This window comes from Octopus bimaculoides, chromosome 7 (genome assembly GCF_001194135.2).
Source record: "Octopus bimaculoides isolate UCB-OBI-ISO-001 chromosome 7, ASM119413v2, whole genome shotgun sequence".
In the NCBI taxonomy this organism is placed as follows: domain Eukaryota; kingdom Metazoa; phylum Mollusca; class Cephalopoda; order Octopoda; family Octopodidae; genus Octopus; species Octopus bimaculoides.
The window spans coordinates 49,063,073-49,072,372 of record NC_068987.1 but is presented as its reverse complement, the minus strand read 5'-3'; the positions used below and the strand labels follow the sequence as shown (position 1 = coordinate 49,072,372).

The 9,300-nt window shown below is 35.5% G+C and overlaps 1 long non-coding RNA gene across 1 annotated transcript in view; it reads left to right on the top strand.

The window, feature by feature from the left end:
- LOC128248377 (uncharacterized) overlaps positions 1–5,860 on the top strand; it is a 32,367-nt gene extending 26,507 nt beyond the window's left edge. Inside the window, exons 2-3 of the long non-coding RNA XR_008264615.1 lie at positions 5,301–5,429; positions 5,510–5,860. This is a non-coding gene — a long non-coding RNA (uncharacterized LOC128248377). The remainder of the gene's footprint in view (positions 1–5,300; positions 5,430–5,509) is intronic.
- The last annotated feature ends 3,440 nt before the right edge of the window (positions 5,861–9,300 follow it).

The window sequence follows — 9,300 nt, the reverse complement described above, 5'->3', positions numbered from 1 at the left end:
CCATTTATTGTTGCCTCATATTTAATTAGATTTAATATAATTACCTAAAGGCTTAATTTTACTTATATTTTACTATCTAGCATCTTGGGTTCAACCTGAGCACTTCGAAGCAGTTCTATAATTTTTCGAATAAATAAATACTAGTTTATATTTCTTTCAGTTTCCGTCTACCAAATCCACTCACAAGGCTTTGGTCAGCTTGAGGCTATAGCAGAAGATACTTGCCCAAGGTACCATGCAGTGAGACTGAACCTGGAACTCTGTGGTTGGAAAGCAGACTTCTTACCACACAGCCACACCTGCGCCAATAAAAAAGAATACACATCTATAAATGTTTACACACACACACACACACACACACACACACACACACACAAATATATATATATCTATGTATAGTACAGTAAAACAACAAGATAATGTTGTTAGTAGAAGAGGTTTGGAAAGTAAAGGAGGTGAGTGAAGTTCTGTAATTAAATAAATTAAGAGAAGTTAAAGGAAGTTAAAAACAAGACAAGAAAAGGTGAAGTTTTTGTTTTTTGAAAATTATGAATATATATTTTCCTACTCTAGACACAAGGCCCGAAATTGTTGGGGAGGGGGCCAGTCGATTAGATTGACCCCAGTACGCAACTGGTACTTAATTTATCGATCCCGAAAGGATGAGAGGCAAAGTTGATCTCGGTGGAATTTGAACTCAGAGCGTAAAGACAGATGAAATACTGCTAAGCATTTCGCCTGGCATGCTAACGTTTCAGCTTCTCTCCTTCAATCTTATGAATATATAAATATATATATATACACACTCATCAGCATGAATGCACATAGATATATAATCATACATAGATTACATTTGAAAAGGGTGCATATGTATATATTTGACTAAATAAATTTGATAACTTAAATTCAGTTATAATTCACAGGAAAAGGGTAAAAAAATAACATTAAAGATAAAGAGTAATTATTATAAACTGTCTGACTTTTTCATTAAATTTGATGGCTGCTTTTGACCTTTGCCCTATGTAGAATCTTCTGGATGTTTTTTTTATATTTTGAACTTTGATTTTTCATATTTGTTTTGTTCTTATTCAACAGCAAAACACAAAACAAACTTTGTATTGTGGGGTTTTTTTTTTAATTTACCACTGCCAAAAATTCTTAATAAAATCAAAAATAATAATGGCATTATGTGATAACATTTAAAAATTTGAAACTCATATTTCAAACTCTTATCACATCTCTCTGTATAGTAAGAAAGTCCAGTTGTTTGTATATGTGTATATATGCATGCCTGTGTATATGTGTATATGTGTGTGTGAATTTGGGTTTAGAGCAAGTGATAGGATGGAGAAACCGACAAACAGGCCCTATTGCAAGAAATAAGTACTGGTATTAAAGGCAACCAAATCACAGCTGAAATAGGTGCTACATCTTGTATTCTTGCCCAATGTATGACTTTCATAAGTAGTTTTTTTATTTCAAACTACAAACCATATCAATAGCTAGGGATATAGATCAACATTTTACATAGGAGCACACACCAATGAATTACATATAAAACAAACACTGTTTTACATATGTCACAATATTATATATTGTTATGTTAGATGAACAATATTTTACAAATGAAATGTCCTAAAATTTGCGGCAGAATGCTACAAATTTTGGAATCAATAACTTCATGCTGAAGTCTAATATAAAATCAAATCAAGTTTTCATCTAAATTGAAAACAATGAATCAGGTGTCAATCAATAAATTAACATGTAATAAGGCCTCTGTCTAGTAGTGAACCATCTCACTCAGATTCCCAGTTTAGAACCACAGCCTAGCTATATTTCCATAAAAAGCAATACAATAGGAACATGATTCAACCAATAAGTATTGGGTGGTATGAAACCAATAAAGAGATACACTTGAAAGAAAGTTGTGTGAAATTCCAACCAAATAGTTTTGCTGAATGTTCTAGAAGTTTTTTTTAGAAGTTATAAAAGTTGGGATACTGAATCATAACACTATGATATTGCTTGTATGACAATAACAACCATTTTACAACTATCGCACAATATCAAGACAAGAAAACACTAACACACACACACACACACACACACACGCAACAAATTTCTTTCAGTTTCCAACTATCAACTCTACTCACAAGACTTTGGTCAAACTGGGGCTATAATAGTAGACACTTGCTCAAGATGCCACACAGTGGGACTGAACCCAAAACCATGATGTTAGGCAGTAAACTTCTTAATCACATGGCCACACCTGTACCAATGAGAATACACATACAGAAAATTGTATGTATTTATTTACCAACTAAACATGGAAGAGATAGGTAAGCTGAAGGATATTAATTTAGATTCCAACAAGAAATATAAGAATGTCATTCCTTTTAGAGTAAAAGTATTTAGAAATTTCAAAGTGTACACATTAGCATTTATACTTTTAAAAGCTACCATTATGTCTACCACTTTTACATTTCACACCTCTTTATAATATCACTTACCATATGTTTAGAGATGTTTTTCCCATCCTAGAGTACTTTGTTTTTTTTTTCTTTCCTGGGAAACCAAGCCTCTTTCTTGGCCCCACATCACTGTTGATTTTGCTTAGTAATCTACAGAAGAAAAGTCTTCTTAGAACTAATGCTCTTTTAAGAGACAGTGCTTAGCTTTAGCTTTATGGTGTTAAGTGATTGAGAGATAAATTTCCCTTGAGAGAGTAACTTGGTCTTTTGCAGATAACATTCCCAGATAATATGGTGCCTATTCCTAACAGTAAGGTGAACAGCAATGCAATGAATTTTAGTGTATAACCTAAATGTACAATAAAGCACAAGCAGTAAAAAAGGCTCATGAGCTTGTCAAATTAGCTAGTTGTTTCACTCCTGTAATCTCCTTAGTGCATTAGACTAGATATGCAATACTGCTACATAGAGTTCATTCATTAAAATCCATTATACATCATTAGTCATCTTAGATCAGAAAATAGCAATCAAGGTATATTTCTCTGATGAGTGACCAGTCTCACTCCCCCATTGCTATCTACATAAGTGTCATTTATAAAAATTCTATGAGTTGTTACCCCTGCTTTTCTTGATCAGAGTTAGTCATTAATGTTAATTCATCCCATTCAGTATCATTATAATCATTATCATCATCCTTTCAAGTCTGTCTTCCATGCTGGCATGGGTTGAATATTTTACCAGGATCTAATGGGTCAGAGACCCACATCTTGCTCCAATGTTAGTTTTGGCATGGTTCCTACATCTGGCTGCCTAGAATGCTTTGGATGCTTTTTTTGTGGCACCAGCACTAGTGAGGTCACCCTGAAATTTGAAAGACTAAAAAGATCTCTCAAATAAGAGAGTAAATTGGAGGGAGGACTGTTATTTTATGCAAGATGTTGAGAGATTAGAGTGAGTGGTTCAAATGGAGAGTTCAAAGTTCTGCTACAAACCCAGGTCATTAGAAACATCTTTTCTCAATACAAAAAAAGTGTGTAATATTAATGCTTTCTAAAGCTAGCAATTTTAAGAGGAGAGGTTAAATCAATTACATCAATCCCAGTGTTCAGCTGTTACGTCATTTTACCAACCCCAAAAGAATGAAAGGTAAAGTTGACATTTGAACTCAGAACATAAAGAGTCAGAAGAAATTTTGCAATGTATTTTTGTTTGGATTCTGCCAGCTCACTACTTTAGTATGTAATATTGGTTTCAAATTTTGTCACAATTTTAGGGGAGGAGCAAGTCAATACATTGATCCTAGTCTTCAGCTGGTATTTATTTTATCGACCTCTACAGGATGAGAGAGACAAAGTCACCTCGGTGGAATTTGAACTCAGAGCATAAAGACCAATGAAATACTGTTAAGCATTTTGCCTGGCATGCTAACAATTCTATCAGTTTGCTGACTTACTTTAGTATGTAATATTAATATTAATAAGAAACAATTAAGAGAATATATTGACTGAATGTTTTCAGGAAAAAAAAAAACAAGTCTAGAAAATTTATGGCAATAACAGTGTCAACAATAAAATGCTAAAATATTAATCTAGTGGTAAGACATTAATCAAATCTTATGTCAGTTAACTGGTATTTGAGTCTTATTGGAAGTTTTATAGCAAATACCCCCAGGGAGATTTTAAACATAAAATCTTAGCTAAGGATCTTTATGTTGAAATAAAATTATAAATAAATAAATAAATACAAACATTAATATGATTGTATATACAAAAAATAATTTGAGAAAGTAGGTTTTATGCTTGAGTTTGAAATTATATGTTCAGGTCTGATTAAAGTACTTTTTGATGTCCTACATAGATAGCTGTTTGGTCAATGTAGCTTTTAGTGTCTTTTGTTTGTCTTTTTATTTTTAGCTTTTATTCAGGTTTTATTCTAACACAAGAGAGCAGTGGGGATGGTGCAGAACTAATAACACATTCAACTAAACGTTCTATGGTATTTAGTTTCTTCTCTCCGCACCACAAGCTTCTCAGACTTTTTTAACTATTGCTCCCTTTATTTTACAAATGCTTTTCCAACACCCCCTTGCTACATCATCGTCGTCGTCGGTGGTGGCAGCGGCGGCGTTAGCGTCATCGGCGTTGGCGTCACCGTCATCATCATCATCATCATCATCATCATCATCACCATCATCATCATCATCACCATCATCATTTAACACCCATTCTTCCATGCTTGCATGGGTCGGATGGAATTTACTTGAAGCAGATTTTCTAGAGCCAGAGAATCTTCCTGTTGCTAACCTTCACCTGTTTCCAAGCCATGTAATATTCCCCCATAGTCAGACACGTTCCCACTGGAAATGAATGATACTGCTTGTATGGCAGTGACAATCATTTACAATTATTGCCTGATGTCAAGACAAGGAGACACAAACATGCTCGTTCACACATACACATATATAGGATGGGCTTCTTTCAGTTTCCATCTGCCAAATCCACTCACACAACTTTGGTCAGCCTGAAGTTATAGTAGAAGACACTTGCCTAAAGAGTCATGCAGTGGGACTGAACCTGGAGCCATGTGACTGGGAAGCAAACTTCTTACCACACAACCACACCTGTGCATATTCAACCCCCTCCCCCAACACCTATAATTCAACAAAATTAAATACACTACAAACAATTGCTGCCAATATATTGGTAATCATTAAGGTGGTGAATTGGCAGAATTGTTAGCACACCGGGTGATGTGCTTAGCAGCATTTTGTCCATCTTCACATTCTGAGTTCAAATTCCACTGAGGTCGACTTTGCCTTTTATTCTTTAGGGTGTCGATAAAATAAGTACCAGTTGAGTACTGGAGTCAAGGAAATCAACTTACCCACTCCAAAACTTGCTGACCTTGTGCCGAAATTTAAAACGAATATATTGGTAACCATTAGAAGACTACAAGCATGTAAGTCATTTCATCAATATAAGACGGAATGTCAAAACAATATTTCAACCACTAATAATCCTTTCTACTTTCTACTATAGGCACATGGCTTGAAATTTGCAGGAGGGGAATAGCTGAAGACATCGACCCCAGTACTCAACTGGTACTTATTTTATTGAACCCAAAAGGATGAAAGGCAAAGTCGACCATAGCAGAATTTGAACTCAGAATGCAAAGATGGATAAAATACTGCCATGCATTTCGCCCAGCGTGCTAATGATTCTGCCAGCTTGTCACCTTATTTCAATCACTAATAATGATTTCTGATTTAGGTACAATGCCAGTAATTTTGAAGGGAGAAGAACAGTAGATCTTATTTGTGTATATGAGGGCACATATATATATATGAAGAGGCATGGTAGATCTTGTATGTGTATGTGAGTATATATATATTAAAGAGGTATATATGAATTGTACTTATATTTTTCTATCTTCCAAATCCAATCACAAGGTTTTGGGCAATCTAGGGTTATAATATAGTAGAAGACATTTGACCAGAGTGCTGCATAGAGGGAGTGAACCAAGACACAGCTATATCTACACCTAAATATATCTATATCTATAAAGGAGAGTTTGTGTGTGTGTGTGTGTGTGTGTGTGTGTGTGTGTGTGTGTGTGTGTGTGTGTGTGTGTGTGTGTGCGCACGCCTGTATGTTCCTTATGCATTCCAAAACCAAGTTGCTGATTTTGACATATGGGGTATCAAAAGATTCATTAAGATTTTGGCTATCAACTAAACTATATTTTCATTCACATATTTGCATTACAAAAGTTTAACATTATCATTTTTTTTAGTTACCTATTGTAAGTGACATCTTTTACCACCACCACCAGGGGAAGGGAGAAAGAGAGAGAGGAAGAGAGAGAGAGGGGAAGGGAGAAAGAGAGAGGAAGGGAGAAAGAGAGAGAGGAAGGGAGAGAGGAAGAGAGAGAGAGGGAAGGAAGAAAGAGAGAGGAAGGGAGAAAGAGAGAGAAAAGGAGAGTGACTGAAGCTGTGTGTTATCATGTATACTTACATACATCAATACATATGCATGCAACATTTTTGTACGTACATGTACGTGTGTGTGTGTGTGAGAGAGAGAGAAAGTGAGTGAGTGAACGTGTGTGTTCTCATGCATGTGTAAGTGGCACTCACTCTCTCTCTCTCTCTCACTCTCCCTCTCTCTCTCATATGCACAAAAAAGATGTAGGCATATGTATTTATGGGTGAAGGTAAAGAATACGCATACTCGGTGTTTAGGGTTAGGGTTACACTGAAAACAGGTGGTGTATGTATTCTTTACCCCCACCTATTTATGTACGTGTATATGAAAGATAATGTGTGTATGTGAGAAAGAGAGAGAGAGAGAAAGAAAGAGAGTGAGAGCAAGTGAGTACCACTTATACATACAAAAATTCATACATCACAACACACACCACCCACTCACTCACTCACTCACTCTCTCTCTCTCTTTCTCTCTCTCTCACATGCACACACATGTCCATTTCATATACACATACATCTTTCACTTTCTCCTCTCACTTCAAAGCAAATGTCGCCTTTTCACTTTATCCTCTCTTTCAATTTCTGCTCTCTTCAAAGCATAAAGGAATTTTTAAATTTTTACGGAAATTAATGAACAATCATATGATCCCATGTGTGTTGAGTTGACAACTTTGCTTCTTCAAATGAAAGAAGGCCATAAAATAACTTCCTTTGACACACACATACACACACTCTAGCTAAAACTTCTGTGTGAATTATATTATTTCTTGCAGTGTCCACACACAAATTTAAAGCTCAAATCCAACTGAAGTGATCTTTTTCTATTTTATAATTCGTTTGTGATGAGCATATTTAAAAACCTGATCTTTGATATAAACTTAAAAGGAAGTTTTCCCAGAAATCCTGTCATTTATCTCTTCTTTCAAGCATGTCCAAGGTGACATTTCCGCTCCCCCGCCTTATTTTTTTCTTAAATTTCTTCCGATTCCAATGTTTGCAATACAGGAGATTTGAATTTCACCCACAAAACATGTTCTCAATATTTTAATTTTCTCCTTCTCCACACTAAATTCATTTTTCCTTTTTTCAAATATTTTTTCTTGGTAATCCATGGAGAAAAAACAGACAGTACAAATCTTTAAGAATTTTACACCTCACCACTTTCAAAAAGCTACATACTCCTAATGTTTCACATTTAGCTTTTTGGAAAGCAGGGAAGTTTCTTCAGAAATAATGTTATTTACCCGTTGTTTCTAGCATGTCGGGTTTTCTGGTGGTGGTCTGGTATTTTTCAAGTTTACTATTTCAGTAGAATTCTACGCAGGCGGGCAAACATCAGACAAAAGTGAAAGATTGGGAGATTTTAGCTTTTTGAAAGCAGGTAGGTGATGGATGGGGGAAGTAGGGGAAGGGGCACTGAGTGTTTCTTTAAGAAAAATTAAACTATAAAAAATATATGTATTTCCCAGATTTGTAATCTCTGTATTTTTCTACGTAGATAACAAAAAGAAAAGAAAAAATTTTGGAAAAATTACAAATTAAGAAATTGCAGAGAGAATGGAGGGAAATTAAAATTTTGCAAACACGATTTCTCTGCAAAATCATATTAATCCCCTTTTATACAATAAAATAATACATAGTCTATAATCCTTCTTAAGAACAGAAAGCACTTTCATGCAAACCCATGCAAATTGTACCCCACTTCCACTTCAATTTTAAACAAACAATAACTACCCATTATGCCATTAACTATATGTCTGTACTGATTCTGCCCATAAGAAAAGAGCAAATAATACAATGTGCCTGTAGGTCATAACACCCAGGCAACGCCGGGATGCATTGCTAGTGTGTGTGTGTGTGTGTGTGTATAGCAAAAGAAGGGGTGTATTTCCACACAGGAAAAAATATAGGCAAATTTGTTATTGAAAATGCACCTAAATTTGTAAAACTATAGTAGAAGATATAAGTCCTGGGGCCCATTTGCTCGACTAAAGGCAGTGCTCCAGCATGGCCACAGTCAAATGACTGAAACAAGTAAAAGATATGTATGTATGTATGTATGGATGGATGGATGGATGTACACACACACACACACACACACATATATTATTCAAAACAGTTTGATTTGGATTCCATGCTACTTCAAGCTTTGAAGGCCCTAACAGAGCCTTTCTTGTCCCTTCAAAGCTTGAAGTAGCATGGAATCCGAATCAAACTGTTTTGAATAATACATATAACTGCCAATAAATGTGTTGAGTGCCCTTTCTTTCATTTATCCACTTACTCATATATAATATATGCATATTTTATATGCATGTATGTACATACATACATACATACACGCACACGCACACACACACACATACACACATACACGTACACACACACACGTACACACACACACGTACACACACACACGTACACACACACATGTGTATGCATACACTCTCACATACCTATCCAAGATCTATGTAGCATTTTACGTGTGATGCAAATTACTTAGCTTCAGTCTCAGACTTCAGATATTTGCAAACTGCCATAATGCCCAGTCAAGAGAGACTGAAACATAACACCAGTACCTTACATATTCCTTTCATGCTCAAAACTCTGGCACCTTCTTTTCTTTACACTAAATCTCCTCTCCCTTTTCCTGCCTCCTCCTCTTGCCTGCTTCAGCTCAGCTCCTCTTCCTTCTCCTTCTCTTCACTCTCATCCTTCTGTTCATCCTCCTCCCTCACTATTGCTCCCACACCCTTTACTATTTGTTCCTCTCATTCCAAACCAATCTCCTTTCATGTGTATATTATCAATGACATGTGTATATATCCAAAATACACAGACACA